A 20,487-nucleotide genomic window follows, 5' to 3' on the forward strand; every position below is an offset into this window, starting at 1 on the left:
CAGAGATATATGATATGGTGATCAATAAAAGACTTTCAAGCATAAAAATATGTTATATTAAAATTAGATAATCGAGGAGAAAGTAGAATAGAAATACCAGTACAAGGAGAAAAAGAGATAATGTAAATTTCTATTGCTAAAGAAATGTTTGTTCATGTATTTTTAAAATGGATAATGGTGAACATCAGATCACTATGGGATCTGAGTCAATACATTTAAAAGGATAATATAGCAGTTTTATATTAAAATGTCAATATTTATTAAATAGAAGTTACATCCATCCTCTGCAACTACTGTTTTAAACTAATGATGGGAAATATTAGATTTCACCTTAAAAAAGTGAAGGAACTACGTAGTTCTCATATATTCTTTTGGGAATATAAGGGCAAAAATTTTTGAAGATACTACTATAAAGGACCTATAACTAGAAAGGCAGAATGACGCCTGACTATAGACATCCTTGGAAGCTAGGTAGAGTTTAGGTTTAAGGTGGCAAGCCAAACTCTAAGCCTCAGTTTCCTCCTCCATTCCAGGCTTTTGAATATTCTATGATGGGACACAGGGAGGCACAGATGGTTGAAGTGTATGATAGTGAAATAAAGATCACCCTGATGTCTGAATGCAATCCACACTGGGACTGTCAATCTTGGGGGCAGTACTAGGAGGCAGGAGAGGATATTTCTCAGTTTTTTAATTTCAGGAATAAAAAATAACTCTTCTGTCCTTTCCAACATCCTGGACAAAGCAGAGTATATACAATCTCTGATGTCCTCAGAGATACCCATAAACTTGAGGCCACCTGGAAAGCACAGCCATTCTGGTCCCAGGTCATCCCTCTGTGGCTTGTATGTGAGGAGGGGTGACTGGCTGGAGAGCAAGAGGCTTGTTTCAGACTTTTGCCAGGATATGCAAAGAGCCTCCTTCTTAAGCATAATGTCTGCCCAGCCCGAAGAGGTGCCAGCTGAAAGTTGTTTCTCTGGCCCCTGCCGTAGGTGAGAGGGGTTGGGAGAATGCCAAGGCTAAGGCTAAGGAAGCCTCCATCTACTGGTTAGAGCCTGAAATAGCTGTGGAGGGGATCAGAATCTACCCTTCTTACTCCACATTGTAAGATATCATTCAGTTATATTGTAATTGGGCATCAGAGCAGGTTTTCATAGCTGAGATCTCTGGCGGGTCTGGAAATTGTTGCAGAGGCTTGGTAGGGACCAACTTTTCCCACTTTAGGCTGTGCCTGTGGCAAATCCAGGCAAACTGAGGGTTCAGGAAAGCTGTAGTGGTCTGGATTTGTGATTCAAGTAACAGAAACTGATTTAAGTAAAAATGGAATTTATTGATAGAGTATAGAGAAACTCCTTAAATAATTGAGGGAATGAAAGAGCCAGTTTGGAGACTGTATAGTGAGGAACAATACCTCAAATCATGGCACACAACAGTTCTTATGAAGACACCCCAGCTGCTATCTCTGGTTATGGATGCTGCTGCTTCCATGGCGAATAACACCAGTGCTGGTTGCTGCTCTTACAACTGCTGCTTCTTACAACTGGAAATTATGTGGAGCTGCTGCTCTACCTGAAGGGATTATGTACACTCCCCAGTTCATCTTCTCAGCTTCCAGTGCATCTAATTGGGGAAGCCTTAGTCATGTGACTAAGCTCAAGCTGCAAAGGAGGCTGGAAGCTGTTAATTTTCAGCTTCTAAAGTGGAAGAAGAGTCTAAAGTGAGAGATTCCCCATATGGGAATGTGATTCAGAAGTTAAGTGGCCAAAACCAAGGAAAGCCATAAAACGGCACATTCTGAGGCCATCAATCTGGGTGGCAAAAGGCACCAGGATCATTTTATATGAGTAATGAGGGATGTTGTAGCTTGAAGAAGAAACAATGTAGGAAAATGGGGTCAAACTTCAGACAGGCCGTTATGCAGAAAACAATTTGACTTAGTTTACCTCCAAGGGCTAGAACTAAGACTATTGGGTAGGAGCAACAACAGGATAGATATTTTTGTTCAACATAAGGAAGACTTTTTTTTTGTTCTTAAAAAACAAATCATGTTTCCATTACGAACAAAAAAAAAACTATGCTCAGAATAAAAATATAGAAAGATAAAAACTCACAGAACCACAACCCAAACACAACTGCTGTTTCCTTCCAGTTTTTTCTATGCTAATTTTTGTTTTCTAAACAGTATACATATCTGTATATGCTATACATATCATTGCATTCTAAATATCAAATCATAACATTTTCCACTTTTTTTACCAAATCTGTAGGCATCATTTTTAATAGCTGCATAATATTCCATCAGGAGCATACCGCAGAATTTATCTAAACACTTCTCTGTTCTTGGACAATTAGGTTATCTCCAATTCTTTTGTTATTGTTTTAAACAATATTGCAATGAATAATGGAATTGTTGGTCTAAACAATATATATTTATTAACTATATTATATTAAATATATCTATCCTTTTAAATATAAAAATGAAATTAGGTGAAAAATACAGTATCTTAATAGTGCTCCCAGAATTTCTTTTAGGGAGAGAGCTCTTTATTAGGGGAATAACCCTCTTAGGGGTAGAAAGGGAGATCTTTAGAGCATGAGTATTGACAGGGAATCCAGGAATGAAGAGATACAGCTAAGATGTTTCTTTCTGTCTGGAAAGCCAGAGGAATTTTTTTTTCTCCAAAGAGAGTGGGATAGAGGAGAGAATAGTGGGTCAGGGAGGAGAGGTAAGTGATTTGGAAAAAGGCCGAGCTCTAAGGGGTAAAGGGCCAGTTAGAAAACCTCAACTGGGAATATGAAAGGGACTTTAAAGAATGTCTACTGTGTGAGTTTAAACTCTTTGTAATGCATACTTGACTCTGCCCCAAGGCCCAGAGCATCATAATGATTTCTATACCCATGAATGTTTTGTGTAGGAAGAAGTGTGGGCAGTCCTCAGGAAGGGCAAAGTTTCATCTCTACATTTCTGAACTATGATCCTACAACAGCCCTGAAGAAGCAGGGACACAAAAGCAGAGAGATTTAAGAGAATATTAATCCCCAGAAATTTGCAGAAATCTTAGGGAAGGTTTTGACCTTTTACTTTTGAATTACAAAAGTAATGCATATTCATTTTTAAAAGTAGAAAAAAAAGAAACAAAAAGATAAAAAAATCATATCGTCCAGGTATCTGAGGGTGTGACCTGACAAGTGTGCATGAGAGGGGAGGGGTAATCTTTAAAAATGGTGGAGAGGAGGAAGTTACCCACTGATCCAGTGAGTCAAGTTTTGCTCATTGCCAGATGACAAACCCAGCTTCTTCCACCAGAGTGCCTCTCAGATACTAGGTACCTTTTTGTGATATATCTGAAAGGACAGGTTGGGATAACAGATCCTTTCCAGGTCCTAAAGAACTGGCTTAAGAAAGCAAGAATAGAATTTCCTGCAACAGGGAGGATGCTCCCCATTTTTAGGTGGGCAAACTTATTACATAAGTACATGGGAAGATAGGTAAGAAGTCCAAAACCATAAATTTCTAATTGCAGAAGCTTCTCGAGTGAAGAAAGTCCTTTTATTAAAATTACAAGCAGCACAGTCTCCTCCAGTGGAATCTGGAGTCTGAAAACTAGGGTTCTATTGCTTCTTACAGCAAGTCACGCATCTCCTCTTCACTGGAGGATGAGGAGACTGTACTAGATGTACTAACTCCCTTCCAGCTTTAAATTCCCTTTTGTGAGCCTTGCCAGACTTGCTTTACTGGCCCTAGCGTTCCCTCCTAGCTCCTCCCCTCAGCTGCCGCGCCGGGATCCTGCACCAGAGGGCGCCGCAGGCGGGCCTAGGGCAGCGTGCGGTGGGCGGAGTGGCAGAATCAGAGGCGTCCCCAGGAGGCGCGGTGATTGGCCGCGGCAGGGGCGGAAGGGGGCGGGGAGTTGGGGCGGGGTAAAGCCGTTTTGCGCGGTGACGTCACGCTGGCGGGGCGGGGCGGGCCGCGCAGCGTGTGACGCCGCGGCTGCTGCGGAGCTGGGGATTAATGGGAAAAGTTTTGGCAGGAGCCGGAGGATCCTGTGGAGGCTGCGGGACGGCAGTGGTGGCGCGGGAGGCGGCCAGGACAGGTCTTCCCCGGTCAGGGAAAACGGGTAGGCAAGCAGCAAGGGGAAGCGGCGGGGCAGCAGAGGGAAGCGGCGGGACTGGGCTGAGACGGCCCATAGGGCCGGGGCGCAAGGCCCGGAGGGGAGTGGGGCGGGGGGAGCAGCAGGGGTCCGCGGACCGAGCAACTGTCGCTTCCAGACGCTCAGACCCCGGCCAGTCTGCAGTGGTCCGCTGCTCTCCTGGAGTCTGGCCCCGCTGCCCCTGTGCCTCCCAGCCCTTTGAACCTTCATCGCTGTTTGAGCTCGAACCTCAGGTTTGCCCACCCGACTCTGTGACCCCATTTGGGCCTCGTGGCTCCGTCCCCTCTCACTTCTGTGTTCAGAGAGCCAGCTCTCAGGCTCGAGGTTCTTTCCCACTTCCCATCCTTGCCTCTCGCCTCTTCCCTTCATCTCTTCTTTGATGTCTCCAGATCCATTGCCCTCTACTCAGGGTCTCCTTGGGGATCTTCTCTCTTCCCCTCATTATCCTTGTCATGTGCCTTCGTCCTTCCTTGCCCTCTTAGTCTTTGCTCTCCTTTCCCATCCCTGTCCCCTCCTTTCCCCGTTGCCTGGCCCTCTCAGTGTTAGAGCTCCCCGTCATCTTCCTCGAGGTGTTACTAGGCTTTTGAGCCCCGTGTCTGCAATCCTTGTTTACCTAAACCCCTCCTATCCTGGCTTCCCTCAGAGGCCCAGTTTTTGCCCCTCTGATTTCCTTTTTATCAGCCCTGTGCCCTGCATTCCTGTCATCCGCTTTCCCTTGACCTGCGTTGCGATATCCCTAGGGTGAGGGTGTTCAGCCCCTAATTGAAGTAAGAAGCTAAATGTCTGAGGTAAATAGCAGGTATGCCTGTGTTGGAGAACTTACTGAGGCGTTGCATCAGGGATGATGTCCAATTCGTAGACCATTCTTCTAACCTCAGCTTTAATACATCCCCTTTATGGGTCTGTTGACTTCCAGGAACCCTTGGGAAGAGACTGGCGGCTGATTTGGGTGTGTGCCAGGCATAGCTGGAGGCCTTATCCAACTCTTTCCCCTTCCAGGAAACAGCTCTGTGTCTTTCCACTCTGGACGTATCAGACACATTTAAATCATGGTACCTCAGCCTGTCTCTGCCCTCTCTCCCACCCTCTATCCTATGCCTCATTCCAAAGAGATAAGAGAAGTCTCCAAAAGACATGTCCCAAGGAATGCCTGTGGCCCTCAGCCTTTTCACTCCATGCTGACTCCAGGACATTTTTTTTCCTGTTTGAGTTTTAAAATTGCCAGCCCCATAGCCCTAGAGCTGGAAGGCTTCTGTCCCTTTTATTATTGCTGCTGATTTTTATTAAAGCTGCTGATTTTCCCTTGTTCATCTCTGACCCACTGAATGTCAGGTCCTCTGATCACTCAGCAGGTTCCCTTGAAGGTTCTATCTCTATTTTCCTTGGGAGCTTAATTTCCTGTGGATCCAAGCGGGAGGCTGACACTGAAGTTCTGTTCCCTTTTCCCAGGCATAACATGAGATTTTAGGTCGATATCTGCCTGGGCATTCTCTGTGGCTGCATTAGTTAGACTGTTTCAGGAACTTGAGTTGCCTCTAGTTCCAAGATCATTCTCTCTGGGGCTAGAGAGCCCACCACTTTTGTGATGTATCTGGATATTTAACCTTTCTAGGCAGAAAGTTCTTTTCAGATTCCTTCAATTTGAGCTCCTTAATTTGATGTTGGTCCCCTAGAGAGATTGTGAGGAAATAACATATCTTCTGTTTCTGCCCAATCTGGTCTTGGAGGAGTCAGAAAGCGTGACACATTCTCACGTTTGGAAATGAAGGTCTGTTGTTTTACCTGGCTCTAGGTTTCTAGGTCTTCTCTTCTGAGGATCGTGCTTTCTGTCTTTGAGTCAGAATTGGACACAGAATTGGCAACATTCAGGAGCTTTGGTGGGGAGCCAACTGAACCAGCTAGACCAGACTTTAAAGTTTTGGAATCCTCTTGTGCACTGACCCTTTTCTGTGAAAAGAATAGGATTGTGGATGGCTGAGCTAGTCCCCTCTCCACTGACCCCTGAGTCCCTTATAAGCAGCACTTGGGGGAATTTGGGCAAAATGGAACAAAAGGAGTCCCCTGTTTCTGTGAAAGACATCCTTCCAGGGTTTTAATGGGTCTTTCTAATGAAGTTGAGGTTATATGTTTGATGGTAATTTAGTCCAATCTCTGACCCTTGAGCAGTTTGCTACTCTTCTGTCTTTGCTCACCTATACTCTCCACTGAGGCAGTAGGTGAGGGCTTGAGAAGAGGTCAAGCCCAGTCCTTGTGGAGCAGCTTGGGTACCAGCAACCCTGGCCAGATAGCTTCTTACAGTTTATCCACTCTGCCTTTTTCTGAGTGGGTAGTCATAATTGTCAATTACCTAGTTCCCATCCAGTGATTTTTTTACAGGGCTTGGGTCATCCTGCCTCTCTTTTTTCAATGGTGTGAGCAGACATACCTCTGACATTATTCTGCAGATGGTATAGCCCATAAATGAGCTAAGTTTACTAAACCACTCTTGTTTGGCTGCCTTTCTTCCTGCCTCTCCACCACTACTTTTTTCCTTTTTTGGTGTATGCCCCAGCCCACTCAGGAAGAATTGCCCTTACTCAGCCTGCCAGCTCTACCTGTGGTCCCTCAGACCCTTTCCCCCAGGACCTGGGAGAGGACCGCCAGTGTTGGGTGCTGGCCTGGGAAGATAGTAGTAGGTCTCTACTTTGGATAGACTGCAGCTGTCCTGGCTGCTGTGCAAACTGTCTTCAGGGCCTACAGATGCTGGCATATCCTGGGACTGTGTAGCTCCTCTCTCTCAGGAAGGGTTGGATATGTTGCTTCTAAAGTCTTCAGCTGTATCCTGTCACCAAGGCCCCCCCTCCTGGGGTGATCCCTCTCAGATGGGAAGCTAAATTGTGGGGCTCCTCTGGAAATACCAGAAGCCACCCCACCGCCCAGCACTGTCCATGCTGGGAACACTCTTCTTCCTACGTAGCATTTCCATGGACTTTGCCAGTCTCTTGCTTGTGTCATGTCAGAAGTTCTGTGCGTGATGGCCTTGTCTATTCCATATTGTCCCAGATTGCCCAGTGGCTGCTTTTTGTTGATGGTTTGATGTCCCTGAGCATTTTTTTGTACCTCTGGAACCAAGGGGAGGAGCTACTTGCGCAGCTGGGTTCCACAGTGTCAGAGGAGAGCTGGGCACTTGCTTGAGTCTGGCAGAGAGGAAACGGCCTCTTGCATCAGGTTTCAGACATGTGGGTCTTTTTGCTTGGAAGATAGTTCCTGGCCCTTATAACTCAGAGGCTGGTGACTGGGGTGTGACTACAGTCTCCACGGGGCTTTGGGCAAGGAACAAGTATGACTCAGGGCATCTCCATTTATGAGCTGCCACCCATTGGGGCTGTTGACTTCCCGCTCCTTCTTCACCTTGCCAGCACCTTCTGCCCCACCCTGGTATAATCAACAAAGACAGTGTCTTCTTACTTGGAGATGAGGAGACTACTTCTAAAATTGGGAAATATTTGCTGACTCAGGCTCAAAATAACATCTCAGTTTGTGTATGAGGAACAAAGGAAGAGCCAGTTTTCCTTACGAGCACTCTTTGAGCCCTATATTTAATTATAACATATTAGAGTTACTTTTCTGCCCCCTGGCACCTCTCAGCTAAAGACGTTGGCTTTCTTTCTATTCTGCAGTGTTTTGTGGTGTTTTGGGCATGTACGTGGTACTCACGCAGTGGCTTCTGCTCACCAACAGATGAGGACAGATGCATCAAAGAGGTAATCACATTTCCTTACCCAGGGGCCTCCAACAACAAACACACATCCCAGATTTAGGGTCCTGGCCTAGAAGATGAAGTTATTTCAGTAGGGCTGAGTCCTAGATGCCAGATGCCTGTCATATCATTTGGACTCATCACTTGAACATAGCAGGCACTTACTAAATATTATTGAATATCTGTGGCTTACTTAGTTTTGGGGGAGTATTGAGCTTTTCACCTTTATACTCACTAAACTATAAACTCCACAAGGACAGGGATTTATTTTGTTCTCTATTGTGTCTAGGACAGTGCCTGGCACAGAGAAGATGGCTAAATAAATATTTGTTGAATGAATAAATGTATACACTTTCTTCGCTGCCCATATGGATTCCAGGCCACAAAGATGGTGGCCATCATTCTCTTTCATTTATGCAACAAACATTTTTGAGTACTTTCTATATACCGGGCAGAGTACCGGCATTTAGGAAATGACAATAGTAAAAAAAAAAAACAATCTGTACCTGTCTCATGGGTCTATAGTTCGCTGGCATGTATGGGAGCTGGGCATAATATACAGATGTGTTTCTTCCGTCTCTGCTGGGGTAGTGGGTCCTCACCAGAGTTTGAACAATGCTCTGGGCTTCCCATTGCTGTTTCCCTGTTCTCAGGATGCCAGGCAGGTTTTATAATTCTCAGAAGGGGAGCTCCAGAGAATTTGATGTTCATTGTCCCAACTGTTTGAGAGGCTGGCCTATGGTGGGGTTCCTGCTGGGGGCCAGGGGAAACATGGGACTCCTTTCTGATTTGTTTTAATCTCTGAAGTTTAGTGATTCCATAGCTGTTTATGGGCTTCACTTCCCTTTCTCTGCCTTTAACACCCTGCAAGTTTTCCTGTTGCCTAACAGGGTACTGAGCCCATGTGTCTGTCTGTCTGTGGGGGGTAGGTTGTTTGTGGATCTTGCCGGAAGGCCTCAGGCAGGAGCCCCTCCTGTTCTCAAACCCATACCAAGTCCTTTCCTATGAAGGACAAGTGAAGGAGGAAGAAGGGGGGTTGGGGAGGCTTCTGAGGTTCCCTGAGAGGGGATAAGGTAGAATTTTCCCCTGAGCAGGAAGAGCTACTGAGTTGAGTTGATATGCTTTGTCATTTGTTTAGCAGCAGCTAGCCATAGTGGAGCAGTTGTGCATGTCCAGGGGTCAGTTGTTCAATTCATCTCTGAGCTGGGCTCCCAGTTCCAGCCAGAAGTTTTCTTTCTTAGTTTCCCTTGGCAAAGGTGAAGTTAGAGCTTTATCAGATTTTCAGTGTTAACCTAAAAAAACTGTGGTGTTGCCATCTTAGTTTTTTCTACTGAGGCACTTTTGTGGGCAAGGTGTGGTCCTTGGCTGCCCTCATGCTCCGTGTGTGCAGCCTAGTGGGGAGAGAAGACATATGCACAAAAAGATCTTAAAAATATTAGAGAGTTGTTAGGTACTAAGAACGTGATACTGTACAAGGATACTCACTTCGAGGAGCAAGTCATCACTCAGGCTGGCTTTGTTCCCGAAAAAGCTAGATTTCGGATTGAGTTGTGAAGAAAGTTTGTTTATTTTGAAGTCAATTTTAGAACATTTTATTTTTAAAATTTTTTTTTAAATGCCAGTTTATTTTTTCATACTATATATACATAATTTTTTTTAACACTTTATTTTTTCCCTCCTTCCTCCCCTCGCACCCCCGCCCCGCTCCTTTCTGGTAACCACTAGTCCATTGTCCATGTCCATGACTCTCTGTTTGTTTGTCCTGTTCATTTGTTGCTTTTAGGTTTATAGCCCACATATATGATACCATGTGATTTTCAACCTTTTCTGTCTGATTTATTTCTCTTAGTATGATTATTTCAAGGTCTATCTATGTTGTTGCAAATGGCAGTATTTCATCTCTTCTTATGGCCGAGTAAAATTCCATTGTATATATGTACCACAACAGTTTCTTTAGCCAGTCATCTATTACTTCAGTTGCGTGGCCACTGTGAATGATGCTGCTATGAACATCGGTGTGCAAATACCTTTTCGAATATGAGTTTTTAAGTCTTTGGGGTAAATACCCAGTAGAGGATTTGCTAGATCATATGGTAAGTCAATTCTTAGTTTTTTGAGGAACCTCCATACCACTTTCCATAGTGGCCATACCAATTTGCAGTCCCAACTTTAGAATACTTTAAAACAATGATTGTCAAACTTTTTGGCCTCAAAACCCCTTTACACTCTTGAAAATTAAGAACTTTTATTTATCGAATTAGAAATTAAAAATGAAGAATTTTTTTAAATTACTAATTTATTAATTCATTTACTATAATAATAAACTCATTAGATTTATCGTATGTGACATTTTTTCTCATAAGTGACATTTTTAATAAAAAATAGCTATTTTTCAAGACAAAAAAGTTGCGAGGAGTGGTATTGTTTTACATTTTTTTCCCCCTCTTTGATTCTGTCCCCTGCTTCCACCCCTGACCTATGGATGTTGCTGTTTCCCTTCTTTTAAGAACTGGATCTCTGAAGGTGGGGTGTCTCCCCTGACGCACTTGTGGGTGCACTTAGGGCTGCACACCTGGGGTATGGTCCGTGGCTCCACCTGGGGCGCGAACTCAGGACCTTCTGCGTGTAAAGCAGACATGCTAACCACTACACTATGGAGCCACTCCCTTGTTTTACATTTTTGCTTATCTCTTTCAATATCTGGTTTAATAAGGCAACCGACTTCTTATAACTGCTTCTATGTTCAATATTTTAAAATGTTTTATTTGAAAGATCTGAAGAAATTCCGGTTTCACATAGATATGTAGTTGAGAAAGAGGAGTATTTTGATGTTTTTCAGGTAATTGTGGATATTCTTTTTTGGTATGATACCAAAACTTGACAAGTGGTAATTTAATCTTTAAAGGTTGGAATGTGGAGTTTAAAACCTTATCAACAAACTTTTCATGCTTTGTGACATTAAAATCCATTGGTCCGTCTTGCACTTTAAATCGGATCTTTTACTTTGAATTGACCATTGGTTCACTGAGTTATAGGGATCTTCTAAATGTTAACATTTCATTTTACAACATCAGTAAATTATTCATTAATATCACTACTCATCTCATCAAAAAAAAGTCTTCAAGTATTGAGAAGCTGTCAAATTCACACTGGCGGATACAAGTTTTCTATAATTTGACTTTTCTCTTGAAAACTTGATTTTTATCATGGGTAACATACTGTCAGGTTTTTTTCTTGAAGTGACAGTCTCATGTCATTTATTTTTAAGAAAAAGTTTATCAAATACCCAAGTCTAAATAATTATAATTTGTTTGTTCATCTTTTCTTTCAAGTAAAATTTATGTTTCATGAAAAAAATGGCTACTTTAGCTTGCAACTCAAACAATTGCGAAAATCCTTTTATTCGAGACAATCGTATAACTCCTGTTTTGTTACACAGAATATTTAAAAGACATGTACTCAAGGGTCACGATTTAATGAAGTTAGTTTTTATTGGTTCATCTGGAACATTCTTAAGTGAAATTGGCACTTTGTCATCTTTAATTGTTCTGTAGGTTGACTGGGCTCAGCTGGGCAGTCTTCACTTGGGGGGCTCTCATGTTGCTATAATCAAATGGAGACTGGGACAGGAGTCATCTGAAGATTCAGCTGGGCTGAATGTCCACACCAGCTCACTCACATGGCCAGCACTTGATGCTGGCTGTTGACTAGGGTGCCTGCATGTGGTCTGTATGTGCCATGTACTTTGGGCTTCTCACAGCATGACATCTGGATTCTGAGCAGAAACATCCCAAGAGTGAGTGTACTGAGAGATCCAGCCATAAATGGGAAGGTTTCTCATGACCTAGCTTTAGAAGTCACAAAGTTTCACTTCCTCTGTATTTTCTTGGTCATAGGACCTGTTCAGGTCGAGGGAGAAAACTACAAAAGGGTGTGAATGCCAAGAGGCATGGTTAATTGGAGGAGAGAGAGGCCTCCTTGGAGACCAGCTCCTACTTTTTAGCATCCCTTATGTGAGGTAACCTGATCTGCGTATGAATACTTCTAGGAGAAAAGTACATCTTCTCATGATTTCTATTCCTGGAAACCATTGTTAGGAAATTTCTAGTAGGTCGATAGAGGCTATTGAATGCTAGGTGAAGGAATTTTCACTTTATGTTCTTTGGGTCATTGATGTTTTTGAAGCAAGGCGTGTTTGTGTTAATATTGTAAAAGAGTAAATTGAATGGAGAAAGAATGGAGGTAGAGAGTTAGGTAGGAGACTCCTACAGTTATATAAATGTAAGGAAATTCTACCTCATATTAAATTTGAATTTCTCTGGTTGCTGTTAAAATCATTGATTTTGATCTGTCACACAGATTGGGTACTCAGAGCAGGGATGGGGTAGCACCTCCAACTCCAACCCCTGTTGTTTAGGGATACTGATATACAGGCGAGATCAAAGGGTTCACAAAAATTAAAAGGCAACTAAGTTTAGGTTTTATTGTCAAGGCACATTTAAAAGTTAATCACAATTTATTAAAAAACAGGAAATATAGAGTTTCCAGTAATACCACTAACAATGTTTCAAATACACTTTAATTTCAATATCATAGACCATTAGGAAGTGAGAAGAAGAAAGAGGATGATAGGGAGAAAGATAAAGAGCAGGGGAAAGAAGGGTGTCAGGTGAAAACAGCATAAAGAATTTGAAGGAGGATGAGATTGGAGGAACTGCTTGAGACTAAGAGATGGCTCTGCATGGACTACAGTGTTAGCAAAAGGTTGGCTCTTCTCTGGTTCCCTGGGGCCCTGGATCCAGTATTGGTTTAAATTTGACTCTAATTCCATCTTCCCCTCCACTCTTCTTCCTTCCATTCATTCAGTGGGTATTTTTTGGGTACGTGCTATGTGCTAGGCACTGTTTTTAGCACCTCCTGTCTTTGCCCTGTCTCTGTAGCTCTTTCTGTCTGTGAAGAGACCATGGGAAGAGCTGGAGTGGATTTGGTGTTGGGCAAACCTGGATATGACACTAGCTCTAGTGTGTGGAGTTATGACTTAATGATGAAAATGAATCACTGTAAGTGTTGGTTTGTTCCGTTTCTGCTCAGCTATAGGACTTTCTGAACCAGTTTCTTCCCTAATTTACAGACTGTGGTACCAGGAGCCCAGCCTCAGAATGAGGAGTCTTCATTTTCTGTTGAAAAGTGTTGGCGTTCTGGGCAGTGCATTGCGGCACCCCTTCTTTTTATTTTGAGCCCAGTCTTCATAGCCTTACTTCACCCAGCCTTGTCGTTATCTCAGCAGCAGCTTTTCTGGGACCATTACCAAATTCTCCACAGCTAATAGTGACACAGCTTTGAAAGTGTTCTCTCATGAGGAGGATACAGAAGGGAGATGCTCCAGGGTATCTTGAGAAAACCACCTCATTTCTATATTATTATACTAATAGGTATTTTAAAATAGATTTTCATTGCTTTTGTTTGTAATCTGCTCTAAATCCTTGATCCTCATCTTATCACTGCTTTTGGCACTTCCCTCATGCAAGAGTTATAACTTCAGAGGCACAGAGTTATTTGGCTACCACTCTGATGGAAGTACCAGCCAACTTTGCTCTCGCAACGGCAGCATTGGCCAAGCAGGCTGCCCTGCATACGCAACAATCTGCCGGGCCACTCTCTCCTCACAAACAGGTCATCCTTGAATTTACCAGAACCTAGAATGCTGTTCACCATTGCCTTTTCCAAATAAGCAAACAAGGTGTGCTTTTCTTTAATTTCCCTTAATTGCCTGACACATTTCCTTATTCGCAACTCTCACTTTACTTTCTTCGCCTCTAGTTCCATTTTCTCTAGTACAGGGTTTCTCAGCCTCAGCACTACAGACATTTTGGGCTGGGTAATTCTTTGTCGTGTGGGCTTTCTGTGTATTGTAGGATATTTAACATCATCCCTGGATCCTACCTACTAGATGCCAGTAGCCCTCCCATGCCCTACTCTTACAGCTGTGAAAACCAAGAATGTCTCCAGACATTGCCACAGGTCCGCTAGTGGGCAGAATCACCCCTGGTGAATGTGAACCACTGCTCTATCGTTTCTCCCACTATATATTTCTAGCTAGCTGGATCCACTGGTGAACATTTTATCAATAAAAACAGTAGGATAAACATAGTACTTACATTGGAAATCAGTCATCTCATGGAGCCCTTGAGGGTTTTGGGGGTGGGGTGAAATGGTTCATAATAAGAAGCATGTTCCGGCTGAGTAAGAAACCATATGGTGCCTGCACAACAGAGGGACAGTGTCTGAGGTGTAAAGCCATCTCTTGGAGTGATTGTATTTCTCCAAGTCTTTTGGTGTCTGGGCAGAAGCCGCCTTCCTGTAGCTCCCAGAGATGCCATGTAGGGCAGAGTTGGTAACATGTGGCATGTGGACTATCATTACAGCAGTCTTTCTCTACCCTTCTCTTCTAAGGAGGCCTTTCAAGAACTGAAACGCTCAGTTCCATTAAATTAATATGCTACCCCCTAGCTAATAGCAAGCAATTGCAGCAAAAGGAAGACCCTGGCCTGGGATGCTGCCAAGACTCCCGATCTGACTCTTTTTTCCTGTAGACTAGAGGTCTGAACTATGTTTTTTCCCAGCTTTTGGAATCTGTCTCTTCCGTGGTGGTAGACGGGGTAATAGCCCCCAAGCATAACCAGGCTGTAAACCGTGGTACCTGTGGATGCTACCTTCTCTGGCAAAATGAACTTTGCAGATGCTATTAAATTAAGAATCTTGAGATGGGGAGATTATCTTGGATTATCTGAGTGGGTCATAAGTGCAGTCACAAGTGTCCTTTCAAAGGGTGATTTGTTATAGAAGGCAGTGTGACTACAGCAAGATGCTACAGTGCTGGCTCCGAAGATGCCAAAGGGATGCAAGGAATGCAGCTCTAGAAGGTGGAAAAGGCAAGGAAACAAATGCTCCCCTAGAACCTCTGGAGAAAGTGAGGCCCTGCCAATACCTTGATTTTGGCCCAGTGAAACTAATTTTGGATTTTTGACCTCCAGAACTGTAAGAGAATGAATAAATTTTGTTTAAGCCACTAAGTTTATAGTAATTTGTTACAGTGGCAGCAGGAAACTACTACAGGGTTCATCCACCTCTAGGCATGAATGGTGACTGGCTGATCCTTGTTCTTATTTGATGGCCAATTAGAGCATCCCTTTCATGATAGTTAGAGATCTAGGTTCATCCTCTTTCCAGAACGATATTTGAGACTATACGCTCTCAGAGGAACCTTTTAGGGACTTCTTGGGAGCAAAAGAGAAGTCTTTAGATAGTATCTGATCCTTGCTTTTGGAACTCACGCTACATCTTCAGTTAGGTCAATAATAAAGGGTTTCTTTCAGGCTGCTGAGAATCCAGTATTGATTTAAATTTAACTCTAATTCTGTCTTCCCCTCCATTCTTCTTCTTTCCGTTCATTCAGTGGGTATTTATTGGGTACCTTCTATGTGCTAGGCACTATTCTAGGTACTGGGGATGGAATGAACAGAAAGAATATCTCCTGCTCTTATAATAGTTGTGGTGGGTGGCACAGGAGAGAGCCAGAATTAAGTAAATAGCATGACATGGTGATAAGTGCTATGTCAAAAAATAAAGCAGGAAAGAGATAGTGGCAGTTTTAAATAGAGGGCTTTGGGACGGCCCCACTGAGAATATATATGAGCTGAAAGAGGAGACTGGGCCACGTGTAAGAAGAGTTCTTCAGGCAGAGGAAAAGCAAGTACAAATGCCCTGAGGCAGGAACATGGCTGATGTGTTTGAGGAATAGGAGGCCAGTGCGAGTGGAGCGGAGCAAGGGAGAATAGAAGATGAGATCAGAGATGTGACTGGGGGCCAGCTCACAAGTGACCCTGAAATACTATAAAATCTCTTACTTCACGTGGCCTTTTTTCCCTTCGTTCCTTTCTTCCTTCCCACACTATCTCTTGGTCTTTGTGCCTGCGTTCCTCAGTTCTTTTCTATAGAATATTTGTCACATCATAACTAGGGAATAATATCAGCAGGTAAATATAGTTAACTTAGAATATTGAAAAAGGGAAAAAATACCCTCCTCTTTGTGACTAATAAAAACAGTTCCCCTGTCAGTAGTAGTGTGGGGAGCTGTGTACTTAGAAGTACAGGTTGGTCGCTTTCACCAGGCAGTTCTGGGGGGCTCTCGGAGGGTCCCACTTCCATCACCCGTCTCAGCCCCATGAGGGCCTCCAGGCTTGCCACTCTTTCCGCTTCCCCCGTGCTGGTCTACCCAGTGTGGGTCGTGCAGTGATATTTGAGTTGAATGAAGAGACCGAGCCATGTGTGAGAAGAATTCTTCAGGCAGAGGCCCACCTGAAATACTCTCTTAAACGTAAAGTACTTTCTTAACAGCTCCCTCATCTACCTGTACTTCCCTCCCAAGAGCGGTATCACAGCCTGTCTTCTTCCTTGTTACTCAACCCAGGGGCCTGGGGGCTGCCAAAGAAAGAGAACGAAGTACACAAGCTGGTGCCACTACACAGTTATGGTTATTACCTGGGTCCTCAGCACTCACTCCACCCTCCACCTGCCACGTCCCTGAGTACTAATTCTCCCATTCCTTGGAGTGGCCATATCCAACCTCAGGACTCTGCCTCCTGTAGGTCCTCAGTGTTGCTTCAGTTCCTGAGACTCAGATCCCAAAAGGTCAAGTAAGCCCAGCTTGAAAAGTCACTCTGTCCCTGGATAGTGACCCTGTGACAGTTCTGGAGCTCTGGCAACTTTCCAAAATGACAGTGTATCAGTAGTCCATGGTAAGCTTCGTCGTCATCTGGGAGCCAGCACAAATTGTCTCTGTGGATTAAATTCGCCATGCCTGTGACCCCGATTTTATAATCTTAGGAGACTGCCCAGAACCTACTTTAATAATGGCACCAGATAGAGTGTCATTGAAAAAATAAAAAATCATTGGTAATAAATATATGATTAAAAACTAAAAAATCTTTAGTAATAAGCAAATTGACCAATACTAATTTATACCTCTCATATGAAGATCACTAAGTTATTCTCAAATTGCAGAATGCTTCTTATAAAAATTGTGTCAATCCAACCTTATTTATATTCTGTTACAGTGTCTGATTCCTATGACTTTCTTTATGGCATCTTAATACCCCAGTATATTTATAACATTTACTCAAAATTTACCTTTTGTATCCTTACAGTGTGTCACCTTTTAAAAAAATATTTAGTCTCTTTTCTAGCCCGTTCCTTGACCCAGTAAGCATATCTGCACTGAGGCCAAGGCCTGCCTCTGTCCCCTGCAAGCCTGGGGTAGACTTGTCTTCTCCCTCACTAGCCCGACCATCTGTATGTGTTTCACTTTTGTACCCCCCACCTTGTAGATAACCTCTCATGAGCTGGTTCCAGCACTCCCAGAGCTTCTGCCCATACATTGCTTTCTCTCAGTGAACCGTAGCCTGAACCTTGCCCTCCTTTCTGCTTTCTACTTCTATGAGGAAGAACTGGTTTGTCCATCTGATGTTCTCTATGAGTCAGAGACCTTGTTGAGTCTCAGGGAAGCAGCTTGCAGTGCACGGTCACGTCTTCAGTCCTGATAGGTAAGATCAGAGATCATCTCTCTAGAAATTGGCTCCTTAATGGGCAAGTGCCTTGTGCAGAGATGTTCACCAAGAATTTTTTGGGTGGAAGGGTGACTGGATGGGCAGCCTAAGTGGGCTTCTTCTCACAGAATGGCCCTGACATTAGCCTACACCAGGGCCCTGTCTGGGAAGTCATTTCATGGGTCAACATTCAGACATTTACAGAAGGAAACTTAACCTGACATGTTCATTCTAGGACCCTTTTCCCAGTTGTTGTCCCTCCTTTAGTTGAAGCTCAGTGGAGACAACTGAGACAACTTTTTGGTTTTGGCAGAGTCTTTCCCCATTGCCTCCTCCCCACTTCCTCCACTTCAAGTCTGGTCTGGTAAGGCTCCTTTCTCACTCTGGCTTGGCACTTACCATGGTACATTATGGTGAAGTTATTGCCTGCATTCTAGGCTCTGTTATTGGACTCTGAGTTCGTCAAGAGCCGGGCTCACCTGTGTCAAATCTGCTTTCCATTCTCAGCAGAAGCCACTAGATACTAAGTAGAATATGGCTCTTATGTGTTGAATGCACTGTGCTATTCATTTTACATGTGTTGCCTTGTTTAATCCACACAACCCTGAGAGGTAGGAATCATTGTACCCTTTTTACAGATGAGGATGCTGAGGCTCAGAGTGGTTAGGAAAGTTACCTAAAGCTGCACAGCTAATAAATGGTAGAACAGAGATTTGAACCCAAGTGATTAAAGCCTGTGTCTTTGATCGCTACATAGCAGGGCCTCCCCACAGAGGGATAGCTAGCTGAATTTAGTTTTTCTAGTTTAGAAAGTACCTGCATGACCGGCCAGACTGGAGTTGGCTTCAGGGAACACTCCCTGCTTTTCAGCACAGCAGAGTCTCTCCTTGCTCACCGAGCAGAAGCAAAATGTTGGCAGACTTTGGGCCCCCTGCAGAGTCTCATTCCAGGTCAATGGGCAGAGGATCCCCTGAGAATGGCTGTGCTTAGTGGCTCCCTGGATCTGTTCCAAAGCAGCGAGCAGCCTTCTAGAACCATAAGGCATAACCAGCTAATTGGTGGGCCAGGCATGTCGGGTAGGAGGGACTCATAGGAGAAAAGAAACAATCTATGCTCCAAGTGATTAATCAGTCTGTTTCAGTCTGGCGAAGGAAGAAAAGAAAGAGAAGATGGTCCAGATGTGCACATATGGAGAGAAAGAAGGAAGAGAATTTGTCTTTTTCAAATTCTCCCTTGAGCCACGCTTTACCCCATGGATTAGCTCACTCACCATTACACCAGCATGCAAAGTGGGTATTGTTGGTATACTCACTTAGCAGGTGAGGAGGAGTAGGATTACAGAGATTCAACAATTTGCCCAAGTCATACAACTGAGTAACAGAGCTGGGGTTTGAGCCCTTTGGAGTCCCTGTTCTCAGTTCAGTAACCCTGTTCTTGCTCACGCCATCTTAGCCTGTGCTTTCCAGTCAAGTGCAAATGAGTGCAAGTATGCACCCACAGGCTGTGAGCAGAGGCCAAAGGGTTCTTGGTAAATGTCCTGTTTAGCAATATAGGCCCTACCTAAACCAGCAGGATTTACTGGGCTCAAACCAGCAGTTGCATTTTTTTTTTTCCTTTCTTGCACCTTGCCATCCCTGGTTTATTTTTAGAGAGGTGTATTTATTTCTGCTCCCACTTCCTGGCTGGAGGCAGGGGCTAGGGTGAGGGAAGATATTAGGAATCAGAAGAGGTAGGTATAGGTGGTATCTCAGTGGTGGCCTTGGTTGAGTTCTGAGGACTGTGCTTACCTGCCTGCCTTGATGCCCTCCCCCACCCCTCAAGCCAGGTGTAGGCCCAGAGTATCCTGGACAGAAGGATGTCACACTCTTCATTTCTTCGACTTTTCAGAAGGGACTTAGCTTTACCCTGGAGCAGAACAGGAAGTAGCAGGTAGCAATCTTTGTATTTCTAGCTCTCTGGCTGTTTCTGAGGATAAGTACTTTGATGGAATATGGAATAGTTTTTAAGAATCAATCTGTGTGGGACTAAATTCTGGCTCTGCTAGTGGCCTTGGGCAAGTGGCTTTATCCCTTGATGGTTTCCTCATCTGTGAGGGGAGTGAGATAGCTATAGATCTTACCTCTCAGAGATAACTTGAGGATTAAAAGAGCTCATACACATAAAGGCAGAGAGAAGGCGCTCTTTGAGTGTTGATTGTTTTATTATTAGCATATCTCTGAACCCCTGGCACCCAACACCATAGATAGATGCCGATAAATGTTGGTGGGACTGAACAGAACTTCAAGATTAGTTGTCTTCCTCTTTGTAGCTGAACATTGGCTGGAGCAGGTGTTGACTTTAGTCAGTGATTGCCTGAAGAAATTCACAATGTAAGTCCCATGGTAGCTGCCTGCAATCCACCCCTGTGAGCCCCTACCTGGGCCCTGGAAGAGGCAGCTAGGTGAGGTGAGGAATTTTCCAGCCTCAGGATGTCAGTAGTCCCCAGACCCTGCTTTTGCTTTTTCACCTGTCTGAGGCTCTGGCTTTTGGATGTGAGCTCTGGAAGGGTCAGAGCCTGTCCCATGGTTGTAGACACTGTCAGGTGGTTCTGGGTGGTTGGGCCTGAGGTTTTGGAAGAAGGGCTTGCCGCTGGCAAGCTATTTATCTAGCTAATAACAGTGAAAGACGCCTTTGGAAACTTGTATTTGGGGGCGTAGAAATTAATCAAATGCCACCAATGGCCAGGATTGTGGGAATTTAGAAAACTGTCTTTTCTAGGATGTGGAGGCGGCACTTGGGCTACCTTTTAATTTATTTTAAAAATGTTTTGATTACGTAAATAAAACTTATTTTATATAGACAATTAGAAAATATAGATAAGCACCAAGAAGGAAATAAAAGCCATACATAATCATGCCATCCATAAGTGACCGCTATAAATTTTGGTCTGTGTTCTTTCAGATTTTACCATGATTGTATGTACCTATTTTTTCTTTCAAAAATGGAATATTGTTTA

The 20,487-nt window shown here is 43.8% G+C and overlaps 1 protein-coding gene across 5 annotated transcripts in view; it reads left to right on the forward strand.

Annotated features, from left to right (window-relative positions):
• The first annotated feature begins 3,960 nt into the window (after positions 1-3,960).
• PPARD (peroxisome proliferator activated receptor delta) overlaps positions 3,961-20,487 on the forward strand; it is a 71,055-nt gene continuing 54,528 nt past the window's right edge. For 2 of the 5 annotated variants that reach the window (XM_011373527.2, XM_011373524.2), the window contains exons 1-2: positions 3,961-4,115; positions 7,808-7,891. The gene's annotated coding sequence lies outside the window, so the exon portion shown is untranslated. Of the gene's footprint in view, positions 4,116-7,807; positions 7,892-17,467; positions 17,490-20,487 lie in introns of those variants that run through there. The other 3 variants (XM_023538504.1, XM_011373526.2, XM_011373525.2) reach the window with 2 other exon arrangements.

This window comes from Pteropus vampyrus, unplaced genomic scaffold (genome assembly GCF_000151845.1).
Source record: "Pteropus vampyrus isolate Shadow unplaced genomic scaffold, Pvam_2.0 Scaffold225, whole genome shotgun sequence".
Lineage (NCBI taxonomy): Eukaryota > Metazoa > Chordata > Mammalia > Chiroptera > Pteropodidae > Pteropus > Pteropus vampyrus.